The sequence below is a fragment of the Capra hircus genome, chromosome 15, assembly GCF_001704415.2.
Source record: "Capra hircus breed San Clemente chromosome 15, ASM170441v1, whole genome shotgun sequence".
Classification (NCBI taxonomy): Eukaryota; Metazoa; Chordata; class Mammalia; order Artiodactyla; family Bovidae; genus Capra; species Capra hircus.
This window is the reverse complement of record NC_030822.1, coordinates 1,676,117-1,695,126: the sequence shown is the minus strand read 5'-3', so window position 1 is coordinate 1,695,126 and position 19,010 is coordinate 1,676,117. Positions and strand designations below refer to the sequence as shown.

Below are 19,010 nucleotides of genomic sequence, written 5' to 3'. Positions count from 1 at the left end.
GCACGGTCGGTTTCATGCGTGCTGTCTGCTTGCTCTTATCCTCTTTAGGAACACTGCCTGCTGGGCGTTTCCTGAGCATCACAAACTCCCCACTGATGCAGATTTTGATATTTCATAACCGGTGCCTCCTGACAGTTTGAGGAAAATATTGAAAACATCCAATTTCTATGACAATATCTCATAGTAGACCCAGCCTCCTTATTGTTTTTGCACGGATTTCACTTCTCACTGAAATTATACAGGAAAACATAGAAGCTTACCTTGCTCCTTGACAGAAAAGGAGAGGCAACCAACAGAAACTCAGCCAGGGTGGAATGTATAAGCCCTACAGGAAAAGCTCTCTCGGGTACTGGCAAAAAGATGTTCAGGTCTCTGAAGCACGAATAAGTGGAAGAAAAATCATTTACATGGAACTAGGAAACCTGGGTTCAAGCCCTATATCTGGAATGTATTATTCATGATACCTTGGAAGAGTCATTTACCTCTTTCAAGCTCTGTTTTCCTGTTTATGAAGCTAAATAATAAAATTACCTGTCCCACACATCTCACAGAAATCTGTCTGTGAGTAGCAAATGAAAAATGATGTACAAAACAACTGGGCAAATGGGTTATCATTTTAGCCTCAATAAGTATAATTTTGATCTTAGAGTGTTTTCTTTGACTGTGGCTGCAGGTTCTAAGCAAATCCTGTTTGGAGGAAAACTGACATGTATGCTTGAAACTGCTAACATTCAGGTGAATAAGAAAAGGAACAAAAGGGCTGTGTGCACAGACTGGTCCTCTATGATGTTTAAAGTAGTAACCTTGGAGATTCCAAAGGCTACTGAACGGGAACCTAGAGAAGTCATAGAGACACAGAACAGTCAGGGGAATAGGCCCCTTATGAGAACACCCACAGCTCTTCATCTCACCTGTTTAGCAGAAAAGCAATTAAACGGTCTGTGGGGAGTGTGAGCCCCTGTTGAGTAAGTGTGCCGATTCATTTGCACTACTTGGCCTTAGAAAAATCATTGTCTGATTGAGGATGCATAATTTACATAAAGTTATAGACACACTTTTTAATGTATAGCTCTAACAGCTTGTGCAAATGAGTGTGGCCATACAGCCACCACCCATCGTGATACAGAACAGTTCTTCCAGCTCACCTAATTTCCCATGCTTCTTGATGCTTAACCCTCTTCTGCCTAGCAACCGCGGACCTGTGTGCAGCCCTTACAGTTCTGACTTTGTAAGAATGTCATTAAAAAAATGAATCAAACCATAGGCTGGCTTTTGAGGGTGGCTTCTTTCTCTTAGCGTAATGAACTTGCGATTTATGGATTTGTGTAGTTCTTCAGCAGTCGGTTCCTGTTTATTGCTGAGAGGCAATCTGTGTATTCAGCAGAGTGTTTATCCATTCCACAGTTGAAAGAAAACTGGGTTGTTTCCAGTTTTTAGCTATTACAAATAAAGCATCGATAAACATTCACATACAGCCTTTTATGTGAGCATATGCTTATATTTCACTTGGATAGATTCTTAGGAATGAGATTTCTGGGTTATATGATATAGTCAACCTGTCTTCCAAGATGGTATACTATTCTGCTTTCCTGCCAACAATGTATGAGAGTTCTGATTGCTTCATATCTTTGGCAGTATTTGATATTTACAAGGTTTTCAGTTACTCTAGTAGGTTTGTAGTGTATCTCTCTCTCTTTTTTAGTTTGCATTTCTCTGATGACTGATTATGTTGAACATCTTTTCATGTGCTTACTTGCCATCCCTATTATCATTTTTTGTGAAGTCTCTGTTAAAATCTTTTGCTCATTTAACTGTGTTTGTTTTATTATGATAGCAATGTTAGAATACTTTATGTATTCCAAAATGCAAGTCCTTTACTGATAAGGACTCATGTGTGATTTGTAAACACTTTCCCCTGGTTTGTAACATGACTTTTAGAGTTTTTAACAAATATTCCAACTATATAAGTTGAAAATACATGCACTTTCTATTTAAAACTGCCTTGCAAAAATTGTCAAATGTCAGCTATTAATATTGCTATATTTCTCAAATCTCTGTCGAGCTCCAGTAACGTTTAATCGAATGCAGCTATCCTTTGTCCAATACTGCACTACTTGACTATCGTAGTTTAAGGGTGAATCTGGAAAGGAGGAATGTGAGTGCTTCAACTTTGCTGCTCTTTGAAATTATCTTGGTTATTCTAATCTATTTGGTTTTCCACATAAATATTCCAATGTGCTTCCCAAATTTTACAAAAATTCTTTCTTGCATTTGGGAACACAGATATCTTAAAATTATTTACTCTTCCAATCCATGAATGCACTGAATTTCTCCATTTATCGTATCTGATTTATTTTTGTTGTTGTTGTTTAATCACTAAGTCATGTCTAACTCTTTTGCAACCCTAGGGACTGTGGCCCACCGCTCTCCTCTGTCCATGGAATTCTCCAGGAAAGAATACTGGAGTGGGTTGCCATTTTCTTTTCCAGGGGATCCTCTTGATCCAGGGATCGAATCTGCGTCTCCTGCATGGGCAGGCAGGTTCTTTACCATTGAGCCACCAGGGAAACCTCAAAATTTTATATTTTTCAGTACATCTTACACGTATCTTGTAAGCTTTATACTTAAGTACTTGGTGTCATTGGTACTATTGCAAACGGCACTGCTTTAAAATCACAATTTGTGCATCATATGTGAAACAGATCACCAGTCCAGGTTTGATGCACGAGACAGGGTGCTCAGGGCCGGTGCACTGGGATAACCCTGAAGGATGGGATGGGGAGGGGGGTGCCAGGGGGGTTCAGGAAGCGGAACGCAGGTACACCCATGGCTGATTCATGTCAGTGTATGGCCAAAACCACTACAATATTGTAAAGTAATTAGCTTCCAATTAAAATAAGTAAATTAAAAGTAAACTAAAATACAAGGAAAAAACAAACAAAAAATAAATAAAATTACAATTTCCGATCATTTATTGACATTATATAGAATTATGATGGAGTTTTGACTATTGACCTATCTTCTTGATAACTTGCTAAAATCATTATTTCTATAGTTTTGTTATTTTCTTTGTGATTTTATAAGCAGAAAGTCATATATTCTCTGAATTGTGGGAATTTTATTTATTCCTTTCCAACCAATGTGTTATTTTTTCTTTTTTTTTCTTGCTTTGCTGTATCAATGTCTATCATGATGGACAGAAGTGGTAAGAGACAAGGGTTCCCTCTCTAACCACTTCAGTATAGTAACAGAAGTCCAGCCAGACTTTTTACGTGGCCCATGCAGTTGTGGATGCTCTGGACCTTAGCGTTTCCATTTGATCATTTCTTATAAGTTTTCATTCCTTTATCAAAATCATCAGCCTGATTGTTATGTTTTTCCAACTTTTCCACCAGAATCTTTAACATATTAATCATATTTATTGGTTGGCCAACATATTTGTTAGGGTTTCTTTATGATGCTACAGAAAAACTCAAATGAACTTTTCGGCCAACCCAATATTTTGTATGGCCTCTGACAGTTTCAGTATCTCTGTCATATCAGCATTTGATTCGGTGATTGCTTTGTCACTCAGGAATGTATTGCCTCTTTGTGTTTCTTGCAATTTTGTTTTGGAAGCCAAACATTGTGTACGAAGCAATAAAGCTTGTGGTAGATTTTATGCCTGAAGATAGGTCCACTTTTTGTTCTTGTTGTTTGGCTAGAATATTAGTGTAGACAGCTGAGTCAATCTAGTTACAGACAGGTCAAACTGAATTTGGATCTTGTTTCTATAGTTACTGTCAGTGAATCACATATGAAGAGACTTCATATAGCCTGGCCACGTTTTAGGATGGAGGCTGGTTTATAAGATATTTCTCAATATCTGTTACCTTCTCAGTTTTAAACCTTTCCTTTGCACTTGAACCTTAGACAGGATCTCCATGATCTTGCCCTGCTCCTAGCAGTAACTGTATTTCCTTACTGCCCAAAGTTGCTTAGCCCACTTGTCAAAAGCAGAGTCCTTTCACTGTTGTGATATGGCTTTCATCTTACGCAGAAATCTTCTCCTTGGTCTCATAGGTGGGGCCCTTCTCAGTGATCCTGAATTACGCTGGGTAGAGTAGACCTCTAGCAGTTTTATCCCAGGACATAAATAAATAAATCAAATAAATAAACCAAATATATAAAGTATAAAATTCACTAAAGTGTATGAATAGCAGATTTAAGCTGGCAGAAGAAAAAAAAAAAACAGTGAAACTTAAGACATGTCAGTTGAGAATATACAGTCCTAGGAACAGAGATAAAAAAGAATAAAAAATAAAGTCTCAGAGAACAGTGGGATACTCCAAAAGATCCAACATATTCATAATGTAATTCCCAAAAGGAGAGAGAGAAAGGACAGGAAATCTTTGAAGAAATAATAGCAAAAGCATGCCAAATCTGAGAAAAAGAATGGACACATATATAAATCAAAATTGTTAATAATTTAAGACTCAAAATATTAATGCCTTTGGACAGTAACAATTCATAGCATTTATATGCAAAGAAGTTATTAATACTATTGTAATTCTTGGTGCTCAAAATTTTAAAATTAAATATTATACTTTTATTTAAGTAAATTAAACTTGCCTTTATGATCCTTTTCTTTCTCTTATATTTCTGTACATTTTCTCTATTTAAAATGTCATATAAACATTATTTTTAGGTATGACTCATATGAAAATTTATTTAGGAAAATAAATGCCAGTGTAAAGACATGCAGTTTTATTAAAAATAGGGATAAACAAAGACTCAATAATTTATACTCAAAACGCTTTGGAAGCACTTTCATAAAGTTTTTTTTTTTTAATAGGAACCTATTGCTTTTTCAATGTAAAAAGATTCAACTGAAATAAATTTTTAAAAAGCCAAACATACATATCTTATTTACATTAAGTCAAGTATTTATACTAAGAATGTGTTCCCAGACACCAAAATAATTGTTTTAAATTCATTAAATAATAGAACCATCTCAGTTCAGTTCAGTCAATCGCTCAGTCGTGTCCAACTCTTTGCGACCCCATGAATTTCAGCACGCCAGACCTCCCTGTCCATCACCAACTCCCGGAGTTCACTCAAACTCACGTCCATCGAGTCAGTGATGCCATCCAGCCATCTCATCCTCAGTCGTCCCCTTCTCCTCCTGCCCCCAATCCCTCCCAGCATCACAGTCTTTTCCAATGAGTCAACTTTTCACATGAGGTGGCCGAAGTACTGCAGTTTCAGCTTTAGCATCAGTCCTTCCAAAGAAATTCAGGGCTGATCTCCTTCAGAATGGACTGGTTGGATCTCCTTGCAGCCCAAGGGACTCTCAGGAGTCTTCTCCAACACCACAGTTCAAAAGCATCAATTCTTTGGTGCTCAGCTTTCTTCACAGTTCAACTCTCACATCCATACATGGCCACAGGAAAAACCATAGCCTTGACCAGATGTTGGCAAAGCAATGTCTCTGCTTTTGAATATACTATCTAGGATGGTCATAACTTTTCTTCCAAGGAGTAAGCATCTTTTAATTTCATGGCTGCAATCACCATCTGCAGTGATTTTGGAGCCCCCAAAAATAAAGTCTGACACTGTTTCCCCATCTATTTCCCATGAAATGATGGAACCAGATGCCATGATCTTCGTTTTGTGAATCTTAAGCTTTAAGACAACTTTTTCACTCTCCTCCTTCACTTTCATCAAGAGGCTCTTTAGTTCCTCTTCACTTTCTGCCATAAGGGTAGTGTCATCTGCATATCTGAGGTTATTGATATTTCTCCTGGCAATCTTGATTCCAGCTTGTGTTTTTTCCAGTCCACCGTTTCTCATGATGTACTCCGCATAGAAGTTACATAAGCAGGGTGACAATATACAGCCTTGACGTACTCCTTTTCCTATTTGGAACCAGTCTGTTGTTCCATGTCCAGTTCTAACTGTTGCTTCCTGACCTGCATACAGATTTCTCAAGAGGCAGGTCAGGAGGTCTGGTATTCCCATCTCTTTCAGAATTTTCCAGTTTATTGTGATCCACACAGTCAAAGGCTTTGACATCGTCAATAAAGCATAAATAGATGTTTTTCTGGAACTCTCTTGCTTTTCCCATGATCCAGCAGATGTTGGCAATTTGATCTCTGGTTCCTCTGCCTTTTCTAAAACCAGCTTGAACATCTGGAAGTTCACAGTTTATGTACTGCTGAAGCCTGGCTTGGAGAATTTTGAGCAGTATTTCATGTCTTAATTAATTTCTCTTCTGTAGACGTGTGGGTTTCATGAGTTTCTCACGAATGATGTATAGGCATGCATATGCTAATACATACATGTAAATATATATGTTCGTGTGAGAGTGTGAGTGAGTAGGCTTACTAGGAAGAATTTTTAAAATAAAAACCCCATGTTCCTGGCAACCTATTCTTCCTTGTTATCATATTTTTGGAGATTTTAATTTGCATACTTAATCAACAACTGTAGAAATTGCCATAAGACTTTAGAAATGTGTGCGTAGACAGGAAAATTTCTTCCCCAGATAGTTGGAGGTGGATAAAGTTGAGTTATTGTAGGTCTAATGTAATTAAAATACAGATCCCATAGAAGACTGCCTTCCCCACAGCCGTCTTAAAGGCACTCTTGACCTCCTTGCTCCTCAGGCTGTGGACCAGTGGGTTCAGCATGGGGATGACCGTGGCGCGGAACACGGACGCCACTCTGTCTGAGCCCAGGGAGTGGCTGGAGCTGGGCTGTAAGTACGCGAAGATGCCGGTCCCGTAGAAGCCGGCGACAGCGGGGAGGTGGGCAGCGCAGGTGGAGAAGGCCTCCTGGCGTCCCTGAGAAGAGCGCAGCCTCAGGATGGCGATAAATATAAACAGGTAGGAGATGGAGATGACGAGGACAGAAAAAAGAGCGCTGAAACCCACCGCAAAGAAAATAACCCTCTCACTGGCGTAGCTGTCTGAGCACGAGCGAGCCCGCAGGGCAGGAGCGTCTCAAATGAAGCGTTGGCCACGCTGGCCCCACAGAAGGAGAGCCTGAGAGCGTCCCGGGTGTGCACGGAGGCGGTCAGGAGGCCGCAGGGGCGGCAGCCTGTGAGCACACGCGCGCACGCCCTGGTCGGCTCGGCGGCGGCGCAGTGCAGGGCTTTGCACACGGCTGCACGGCGGTCATAAGCCATGGCGGCCGAGAGGAAACTTTCTGCGGTGATAAAGGCTACGAAGAACTGGGCGACACACGCCTCGTAGGAAATGGTTTTGTCTCCTGTGAGGAGTCCAGCCGTCACTTTGGGAGTGACAGCTGAGGAGTAACCAAAGTCCACCAGCGAGAGCTGGCTGAGAAAGAAGCACATGGGCATGTGGAGACGAGAGTCCAGCAGGATCGGCTCGGTCATCCCCAGGTTCCCAACCAGGGTGAGGAGGTAGATGAGAGAGAAAGTGGTGAGGAGCAGGATCTGCACTTCCGGGTCATCGGATAACCCCGCCAGGACGAGCTCAGTCACTTCCGTAGTGTTTTCCATGGAGATCAGCTGGGAACTGTGTGGCTGCGCTGTAGCAATGGGAAAATAGAATCAGGATGGTAAGTAGAGGAAAGACTACTGAAATCGGTCAACGTGTTTGCTCTGTGCCTTATTTCAGTATTTCAGTAACTTGTTCCCAGGAGTGGTTTGACTTAAAGCATGGCCATGACAACCAAATGCAATTTTGAATTATTAATAAGCCATAGAATAGTCCAGGTAAAAGGACTTGGAGATAACACGTCCAGTCTCCTAAGTTCATAGAAAAGTGAATTCAGATAAAAATAAAAGAAAGGATTTAAGCAAAATTATCAGATTAGTTGCTAACCAGAGCAGCTCAGACAGCCGAGTCAAAGTTTACAAAATAATCACCAATTATTTTTGTATTAAACTACAATAGTTTAATAAAATTAATGTGAAATTGAATTAACTTTACTTCAACTGACATCGTCTTTTTCGTTGCATCAGAGCATCTGAATATGGTCATGAAAGACAGTAAATAAGACATGTCCTAAAACCACAATGAGTTACCACATCACACCTGTCAAAACTGCTATCATCAAAAATTCTACAAAAAACAAATATTGGCTAGGATTTGGGAAAAAGTGAATCTTCATACTCTATTGGTGGGAATATATGGTGGCAGCCATTATGGACAACAGTAGAGAGGTTCCTCAAAAAACTAAAAACACAAATGCCATATGATCCAACAATCCCACTTCTGAGAATATATCTGAAGAAACAAAATAATTAGAAAAGAAACATGCAGCCAATATTCAGAAGCACTGTTTACAATAGTCAAGACATGAAGCAGCCCAAGTGCCCGTCAAGAGATGAATAGTTAAAAGATATGGTGCATATACCTCAGTACGATGGAATATTACTCAGCAGTAAAGAAGAGTGAAATTCTGCCATCCAGCAACACAGATGGACCTGGATAATGTGCTTAGTGAAATAATACAGAGAAAGACGAATACTATGTGATATCGCTTATATGTGGACTCTAAAAAAATAACACAAATGAATGTATACAACTAAAAACAGCAACAGACTCATAGACTGAAAAACTAGTGCTTACCAAAGGGGAAGCAGAGGAGAGAGGAGTATGGGTTAAGAGATGTAAACTACAAGTATGGGATTAGTTGGAATGACTAATATTATTACATGACTTGAAAGACAGAATGGATTAAAAAAGCTTAATTTTTTCAAAGTTGAGCAAGTTTATACTTAACAGACACTCAAGATATGTTTGTGTTTTTCCTCTTACTCACACAATAAGCATCCATGTTCTAATAGGATCTATATATTGTTTAGATGTACAATTCCCAATTACATGAAACAGAAGAAATCTTCAAAACATCAGGCCCATCAAACTGAATAAATGAGACCTGTTCCTTTCTCTAAAGAGATTTTTCTGATTACCTCTATCCATGCAAATTTATGCAGACACTAGATTTCATCTAGTAGATTTATAGGTTTATCTTATTCCTGGAACAATTCAACATGCAAGTCCAGCACCTTCATATGTGAGTGGATCTTAAATCAGAGATTCAATCAATGAAAAAAAAAGTAAACACCCTACTGTGATGTTGTTCTTCAGTGTTTGGCCACAATGCATAAAATTCCCTAGAAATAGGAAGAAACTGAAGGGAAAAAATGCTATTGGAATCAGCTTACTGAAATTCTATTCTTTGATCTGCTGATCATTCTTCTTAGGTAAGAACTCTTTGAACTTTGATATCTTCATCTATACGATGGAAATAATAGAAAGTTACACCCTCACTTAAGACTCTTGCTATGATAAGAAAATAAAGTCCAAAAGTACCTCATACTTGGTAAAGGGTGACCATCACAATCACAGTCGTCATTACAGTTATTTCGGGCTGTTTTCCCTGGACATTGTTGAATGTTCTTAGCAATATCACACTTTGGGGGAAGGTCATTGTTGCTACTAGATGGTTACGAGATGAAAAGAAAAATAAATGGTCAAAGTAACTCTGACTCTTCGACTGCACTCTCTGCTATGATGACAATTGCGGTCATGCGGAAACCAGAAGGGAGTTATGTAGTCACGGAACTCTCAGGGAACAAACCCCCATGACGGCTATAAACCTTATTATCTCCCCTAACCAGGGGACACGTGATTGAAGTGTCTGCGGGGATCCAGCTCTGCTTGCTGAGGGAGACCATGAGTGTATTTATACGATTTGCAGGAATTCTTGATGATGCACAAAATCACCCACGGCATGATCTCTGGGGCTGCAATTTGACATAAATATTGGGGAATGGGGTAAGACCTCTGTAATTAAAAAAGCAAAGTGAAATTAGTTCTTCACTTTGTTGTTGTTCAGTTGCTCAGTCGTGTCCAACTCTTTGCGATCCCATGGACTACAGCAGCCCAGGCTTCCCTGTCCTTCCATGTCTCCCTGAGTTTACTCAAACTCATATCCAATGAGTCAGTGATGCCATCCAACCATCTCTTCCTCTGTCGCCCCCTTCTTCTCTTGCCCTCACTCTTTCCCAGCATCAGGGTCTTTTCCAATGTGTCAGTTCTTCACATCAGGTGGCCAAAGTATTAATTCAGATGACCATTATATCTACTACTGTAGGTAAGAATGCCTTAAGAAATGGAGCAGCCCTCATAGTAACAAAACAAAACCAGTCTGAAATGCAGTACTTGGGGGAAACCTCAAAAATGACAGAATTATCACACTTTGTTTCCAAGGCAAACCATTGACTATCACAACAATCCAAGTCTATGCCCCAACCACTATGCTAAAGAAGCTGAAGGTGAACAGTTCTATGAACACTTACAAGACCTTCTAGAACTATTAAAAACACCTATATATGTGTCCTTTTCATCATGAGGGATTGAAAAGCAAAAGTAGGAAGTCAAGAGACACCTGAAGTAACAGGTAAGTTTGGTCTTGGAGTACAAAATGAAGCAGGGTAAAGGCTAATGAGTTTTGTCAAAAGAATACACTGGTCATAGCAGATACCTCTTCCAACAACACAAGAGACTACTCTACACATGGACATCACCAGATGGTCAATACCAAACTCAGACTGATTATGTCCTGTGCAGCAGAAGATGGAGAAACTCTACGCAGTCAGCGAAAGCAAGACCTGGCATCGACTGTGGCAGATCATGAGCTCCTCCAACATTCAGACTTACATTGAAGAAAGTACTAAAAACCACAAGGCCATCCAGGTCAGACAAATCAGATCCCTTATGATTATACAGTGAAGGTGACAAATAGATTCAAGGGTTTATACCCGGTAGATCAGTTCAGTTCAGTTCAGTTCATTTCAGTCACTCAGTCGTTTCCAACTCCTTGCGACCCCATGAATCGCAGCACGCCAGGCCTCCCTGTCCATCACCATCTCCTGGAGTTCACTCAGATCCACGTCCATTGAGTCTGTGATGCCATCCAGCCATCTCATTCTCTGTCGTCCCCTTCTCCTCCTGCCCCCAATCCCTCCCAGCATCACAGTCTTTTCCAATGAGTCAACTCTTCGCATGAGGTGGCCAAAGTACTGGAGTTTCAGCTTTAGCATCAGTCCTTCCAAAGAAATCCCAGGGTTGATCTCCTTCAGAATGGACTGGTTGGATCTCCTTGCAGTCCAAGGGACTCTCAAGAGTCTTCTCCAACACCACAGTTCAAAAGCATCAATTCTTCAGCACTCAGCCTTCTTCACAGTCCAACTCTCACATCCATACATGACCACAGGAAAAACCATAGCCTTGACTAGATGGACCTTAGTCGGCAAAGTAATGTCTCTGCTTTTGAATATACTATCTAGGTTGGTCATAACTTTTCTTCCAAGGAGTAAGCGTCTTTTAATTTCATGGCTGCAGTCACCATCTGCAGTGATTTTGGAGCCCAAAAAAATAAAGTCTGACACTATTTCCACTGTTTCTCCATCTACTTCCCATGAAGTGATGGGACCAGATGCCATGATCTTCATTTTCTGAATGTTGAGTTTTAAGCCAGCTTTTTCACTCTGCTCTTTGACTTTCATCAAGAGGCTTTTTAGTTCCTCTTCACTTTCTGCCATAAGGGTGGTGTCATCTGCATATCTGAGGTTATTGATATTTCTCCCGGCAATCATGATTCCAGCTTGTGTTTCTTCCAGTCCAGTGTTTCTCATGATGTACTCTGCATATAAGTTAAATAAGCAGGGTGACAATATACAGCCTTGACGTACTCCTTTTCCTATTTGGAACCAGTCTGTTGTTCCATGTCCAGTTCTAACTGTTGCTTCCTGACCAGCAGATAGGTTTCTCAAGAGGCAGGTCAGGTGGTCTGGTATTCCCATCTCTTTCAGAATTTTCCACAGTTTATTGTGATCCACACAGTCAAAGGCTTTGGCATCGTCAATAAAGCAGAAATAGATGTTTTTCTGGAACTCTCTTGCTTTTTCCATGATCTAGCGGATGTTGGCAATTTGATCTCTGGTTCCTCTGCCTTTTCTAAAACCAGCTTGAACATCAGTGAGTTCATGGTTCACGTATTGTTGAAGCCTGGCTTGGAGAATTTTGAGCATTACTTTACTAGCATGTGAGATGAGTGCAATTGTGCGGTAGTTTGAGCATTCTTTGCATTACCTTTCTTTGGAATTGGAATGAAAACTGACCTTTAGAAGGCCTGAAAAACTATGGACAGAGGTGATGATCAAAACCATCCCAAAGAAAAATGCAAGAAGGCAAAGTGGTTGTCTGAGAAGGCTTTACAAATAGCTGAGAAGAAAGTGAAAGGCAAGAGAGAAAGGGGAAGAGATAGTCATCTGAATGCAGAGTTCCAGGGAACTGCAAGGAGAGATAAGAAAGTTTTCCTAAGTGAACAATGCAAAAAAATGGAGGAAAACAATAGAATAGGAAAGGCTAGAGATCTCTTCAAGAAAATTGGAGATATCAAGGGAATATTTCAGGCAAGGATGGGCAAGATAGAAGATAAAAATAGTAAGGACCTAATAGAAGCAGAAGAGATTAAGAAGTGGCAAGAATACACAGGTGAACTATTATAAAAAAAAGGTATTAAAGACCTGTGTAACCATGATGGTGTGATCTCTCACCTAGAGAAAGACATCCTAGAATGGGAAGTCAAATGGGCCTTAGGAAGCATTACTATGAACAAAGTTAGTGGAGGTGATAGATTCTAGCTGAGCTATTTCAAGTCCTAAAAGATGATGCTGTGAAAGTGCTGCACTCAATATGCCAGCAAATTTGGGAAACTCAACAATGGCCACAGGACTGGAAAAGGTCAGTTTTCATGCTAATACAAAAGATGGGCCATGCCCAAAAATGTTCAGACTACCCTGCTATTGCACTCATTTCATATGCTAACAAGGTAATGCTCAAAATCTTTCAAGTTAAGCTTCAACAGTACATGAACCAAGAACTTCCAGATTTACAAACTAGATTTAGAAAAGGCAGAGGGACCAGAGATCAAGTTGCCAACATTTGCTGAGTTATAGAAAAAGCAAGAGAATTTCAGAAAAACATCTACTTCTTCTCATTGACTATGCTAAAGCCTTTCACTGTGTGAAAGTGATAATCACTCAGTCATGTCTGACTCGGTGTGACCCCATGGACTGTAGTCTGCCAAGCTCACTTTAACCTGCCAGGCTCCTCTGTCCATGGAATTCCCTAGGCAACAATACTGGAGTGGGTAGCCATTCCCTGCTCTAGGGAATCTTCCCAGCTCAGGGATCAAACCCAGTTCTCCTGAATTGCCAGGAGAATTCTTGACCATCTGAGCCACCAGGGAAGTGGATCACAACAAACTGGAAAATTTTTAAAGAGATGAGAATACCAGACAGCCTTACTTGCCTCCTGAGAAACCTGTTATGCAGGTCAAGAAGCAAAAGTTAGAACCAGACATGGAACAATGGACTGGTTCAAAATTGGGAAAGGAGTACATCAAGTCTGAAGCTCCAATACTTTGGTCACCTGATGCAAAAAGCTGACTCACTGGAAAAGACGTTAATGCTGGGAAAGATTGATGGCAGGAGAAGAGGGTGACCGAGGATGTGAGGGTGTGATGCCATCATTGACTCAATGGAAATGAGTTTGAGCAAACTTTGGGAAATGGTGAAGGGCAGGGAAGCGTGGTGTATTGCAGTCCATGGGTCACAAAGAGTTGGACACGACTTAGTGACTGAAAAGAACAAGGCTGTATATTGCTTCCTTGTGTATTTAACTTGTATTCAGAGGACATCATGCAAAATATTGGGCTGGATGAATCATAAACTAGAGTCAGGAGAAATTTCAGCAACCTTGGGTATGCAGACGATATTCTAGCGGCATAGAGTGAAGAGGACCTAAAGAGCCCCTTGAGGGTGAAAGAGGAGAGTGAAAATGCTGGCTTAAAACTCTGCTCACTGTGCTGTGCTTAGTGGCTCAGTCGTGTCTGACTCCTTGCGACCCCATGGACTGTAGCCTGCCAGGCTCCTCTGTCCTTGGGATTTTCCAGGCCAGAATACTAGAGTGGGTTGCCATGCCCTCCTCCAGGGGACCGTCCCGACCCAGGGATCAAACCCACGTCTCCTGCATTGCAGGTGGATTCTTTACTGTGTGAGCCACCAGGGAAGCCCAGAGTGGAAGCTATTTATACAGTGATATTCTGTGCAAAGTTGCTCAGTCATGTCAGAATCTTTGCGACCCCTTGGATTCACTAACATTTACTAACATTTACTAACCTATGTAAAACAGACAGCCAATGGAAACTTGCTGTATGACTCAGAGAACTCAAACCAGGGCTCTGTAATAATCTAGAGGGGTGGAAAGGGTGGGAGGTGGGAGGGAGGTTTAACAGGGAAAGGCCATTATGTACGCAGATGGCTAATTCATGTTAATGGATGGCAGAAATCAAACCAATATTGTATAACAATCATCAATTAAAAATAAATAAATATAATTTTTAAAATATGGACTAATGCTCACCAGCTAACAAAAAAATGCTGAGTAAGCCGCTTGCTAAACAAGAGTTCAGTTTTAGCTGTGTTGCTAAAGGGTATATGTATTTCTTTCAACAAATTACACACTATAATTTTATAAATTAGGAAGAAAAAAGTCTGAAAAATGTTTTATTTTTTAAATAGAAATATTTATTGATATTTAATATTAATATTAAAATAATATTAATATTAAATACTATTACTATTATTTTTTAAATGAAAAAAATCAACATTCAAAAAGCTCCCAGATGTACTTTGGTCACCTTATATGAAGAGCCGATTCACTGGCAAAGACTGAGATACTGGGAACGATTGAGGGCAGGAGGAGAAGAGGGCAACAGAGATGAAATGGTTGGATGGCATTGCCGACTCAACGGACATGAGTCTGAGTGAACTCCAAGAGACAGTGATGGGCAGGGAAGCCTGGCGCGCTGCAGTCCATGGGGTCACAAAGAGTCAGACACGACTGAATGAGCAACAACAACGGGTCGCGATGCTGAGCGTCTCCCTACGCGCCTGCTAGCCGTCTGTCTGTCTGCTTCCGGAAAATGTCTGCTCAGGTCTTCTGCCCCTTTGATCCGGTTGCTTGCTGCTCTGATAGCAGGTGGTACTGGCTCCTGGCGTATTCTGCATGTTAGTCCCTTGTTGGCCGCCTCACTGGCTCGCATTTTCTCCAGCTCCACGCACTGTCTTTGCGTTTTTTCGATGGTTTCCTTTGTTGTGGAAACATTTTTTAACTTGAAAGCTATTTATTTTGAATTGCTAGACTCTCAATATTTTGAATAGATATTAATTAAAAACACCAATATACTCTTATTTAAACATAATAAAAGTGTGCTTTTGATACAATCTGTTTTATATTTACAATTTTTAAGTGATATTTGGGAATCAAAGCAATGTTTTAACAAAAATTTTAATTTGTATGTACAAAGAAGTTGTGGCCTAGAGCTTTATTGATAAATTAAAAGATACACAATTTCTTTTTTATGGATCAAAAGAAAAATGTTCTTTCTAATTAGTATGTTCGATTGACAAAATTGTGTTAGTTTCAGGTATATATAATCAAATGATTTGGTGGTTGTATATATACACATATATATGAATACACTTTATATTCTTTTTTTGCAATTCTTTTCCATTATAGTTTATTACAAGATACTGAATACTGTTGCCTACTCTATACAATAAATCCTTGTTATTTATCTGTTTTATAAGTGGTAGTGTGTATCTATCAGTCTCATACTCTCATTTCTCCCTCCCCCTCTTCTTCTTCGGTAATTGTAATCTTGTCTCTATGTCTGTGAGTCTGTTTCTACTTTGTAAATAGGTTCACTTTTACTATTCTTCAGATTCCACGTATAAGTGATCTCCTACAGTATCTGTCTTTCTCTGACTTACTTCACTTAGTGTGATAATCTCTAGAGCCATCCTTGTCACTGCAGATAGGATTATTTCATTCTTTTGTTGCTGATTAATATTCCATGTAGATATATATCTTCTTTATCCATTCATATGTCAATGAGCACTTAGATGGCTTCCAGGTCTTGGTTATTGTAAACAGTGCTACCAGGAACATTGGAGCGGATGTATCTTTCTGATCTAGAGCTTTCGTCTTTACTGGATAAGTGCCCAGGAATGCAATTGCTGAATCATATGCTAGATCTATTTTCTGTTCCCTAAGTAACTTCCATTCTGTTTTGCATAACCACTGCAACAATTCACATTTTTAGCAATGGTGTAGGAGGCTTCCCTTTTCTCCACATCCTCTACCTTTTTTATTTGTAGACTTTTTGATGATAGCCATTTGGGTGAGTGTGAGATGATATCTCATTGTAGCTTTGATTTGCATTTTTCTGTTAGTTAATGATGTTGACCATCTTTTCATGTGCCTGCTGACCACCTGTACGTCTTCTTTGGAGAAATGTCTGTTTAGGTCTTCTGACCATTTTTCAAATTTGTTTGTTTATGAGTTTGTTGTTGTTGTTGTTGAGTTACATAAGCTTTTTCTATATTTTGAGAATTAATCCCTTGTTGGTCACACTGCTTGCAAAATTTTTCTCCCAGTCTGTGGGTTATTTTTTTTTTAATTTATTTATTTTAATTGGAGGCTAGTCACTTTACAATATTGTATTGGTTTTGCCATACATCAACATAAATCCACCGCGGGTATACACATGTTCCCCATCCTGAACTTCCCTCCCACCTCCAAAACCTTGTAAGTTTAATTACACCTCATTTGTTTATTTTTGCTTTTATTTATTTTCCCTTGGAAGACTGAACCTAGAAAATATTGCTACAACTTATGTTAAAGACTTTTTCACTTATGTTCTCTTCTAGAAATTTATAATTTCAGGTCTTATGTTTAACTTTCTTTGAGTTTATTTTTGTATGTGGTATGAGAGAATGTCTTAATCTTATTGTTTTATAAATGTCCAATTTTTCTACCACCACTTTCTGAAAAGATTGTCCTTTTTTCACTGTATATTCTTACTCTCTTTGTAATTGATTAACTGACCATAACTGTGTGGGTTTGTTTTGAGTTCTCTGTTCTATGCCATTGATTTGTGTATCCATTTTTGTGCCAATATCTGCTACTTTGATTACTGTACCTTTACAGTACAGTCTGAAGTCTGGGAGCATGATACCTGCAGCTTTATTCTTTTTCTCAAAAATTGCTTTGCCAATTATGGGTCTTTTGTGGATCCATATAAACTTTAGGGTTATCTGTCCTAGTTCTGTAAAAAGGTCATGGGCATTTTGATAGAGATTGCATTAACTATGTATATCTCTTTGGATACCATGGCAATTTTAATAGCATTAATTCTTCCAACTCAAGAGCATGGGCTACACTCTTTCCATTTCTTTACATCATTTTCAGTTTCCTTCATTGGTGTTTAATAGTTTTCAGAGTACAAGTCTTTCACGTCCTTGATAGAATTTATTTCTAGATATTTGAGGGGTTTTCATGTGACTTTAAATTGGACTATTTATTTTCTCTTTCTGATATTTCATTACTAGTGTACATATATCTAGCAGATTTCTGTATATTAATCTTGTATCCACTTAATAGTTGTAATAGTTTTTTGGTTTTTTTTGGAAGAAGGACTTTTACACAATATAAAATATCATATATATCTTCAAAAGTGACAGTTTTACTCTTCCCTCCAATTTGAATAACTTGTAATTTTGTTTCTTGTCTGATTTCTGTTGCTAGGACTCCCAAAACTATATTAACTGGAAGTGGTGAGGGGGCATTCTTGTCAAATCAAACTGGAAAGCTTTCAGATTTTCACCCTTGTGTATCGTGTTGGCTGTGGTTTTGCTATCAAATGGCTTTATCATGTTGAGATTTGTTCCCTCTCTACCCACTTGGATAAGATTTTTTTTTTATCATGAATGGACAATAGATTTTGTCAAATTCTTGGCTTGCATCTGCTGAGATTATCATGTGATGCAATTTAAAAAATTTTTTTCATTAAAAAAATTTTTATTGGAGTGTAGTTGATTTACAATGTTGTGTGAGTTTCAGGTATACAGCAAAGTGAATCAATTATACAAATACCCACTCTTTTTTAGATTCTTTTCCCATATAGGCTACTATGTGATTTTTACACTTTTCTTTTATTAATGTGCTGTCCCACATGGATTTCTGTATGATGAGCCATCCATGTGACCATGGAATAAATCAAACTTGTCATGCATGATGTTAAGTCTTCAAATTGCCTTAAAAGCTATCTTTATAATTGTTATCATAACTCTGAATGATTCATAGTGTCAATATGCCAAAATTTAAAAGCCAAGATAGGTTATTCTTGGAGATTGGCAAGGACCAATAAGGTCAACCTCTAATTTGAGCCCAAATGCCGATTATAATTTGGTGGCCTGGATGCCTACATGAAGGAGGGAGCATTAATAGAGTACAAGGTTGATCATCTGAAGATAGACTGAAGCCTTACTTTAAAATTAAGTGATATTTTTTTCAGTGAATTAAAATATGCCATTATTCTTATTTCTCTTACTCTGGTCTGATATTTTAAAATTGTCTCATGAAGATGCAACTTCTGCATAATGAGTTGATAAAGACAAAAATTGAGCTAATTAAAGATGACCATATAATGATGTTCATTATCACTGAAACAAGAACAGAAACAAACAAAAATTAAGCAAGAAACCTATACCCAGACTATTTGAAACCAAGTTTACATATAAGAATGAATTATCAGATATCATAATCACTGCTTTAAATTATACTAAGAAAATAAACTAATCCCATTCATCTTTGAACTCATTTTTCTGTCACTCATGGATGTGTGAGTTACATTGGATTGCACAAATGATGTTTCTTTGGGCATGTATTTAAATATGCATTGAATAAAGTGAGACTGGGGATGATCATGAGAAATAACGAAATGCAACTAAGAAGAAACCAAGCACTAAGACTTCTAGGTTCAAGGTTGATGTTCCTAAGCTATTATTCCTGAGATATCACATTTTTAAGCCATTTGTGTCATAGACTTAGTAAAAAACTCGAGAAAGTACATCAAAA

At 38.9% G+C, this 19,010-nt stretch overlaps 1 pseudogene; it reads right to left on the bottom strand.

Annotated features, from left to right (window-relative positions):
• On the bottom strand, window positions 6,552-7,507 carry LOC108637594 (annotated as a pseudogene).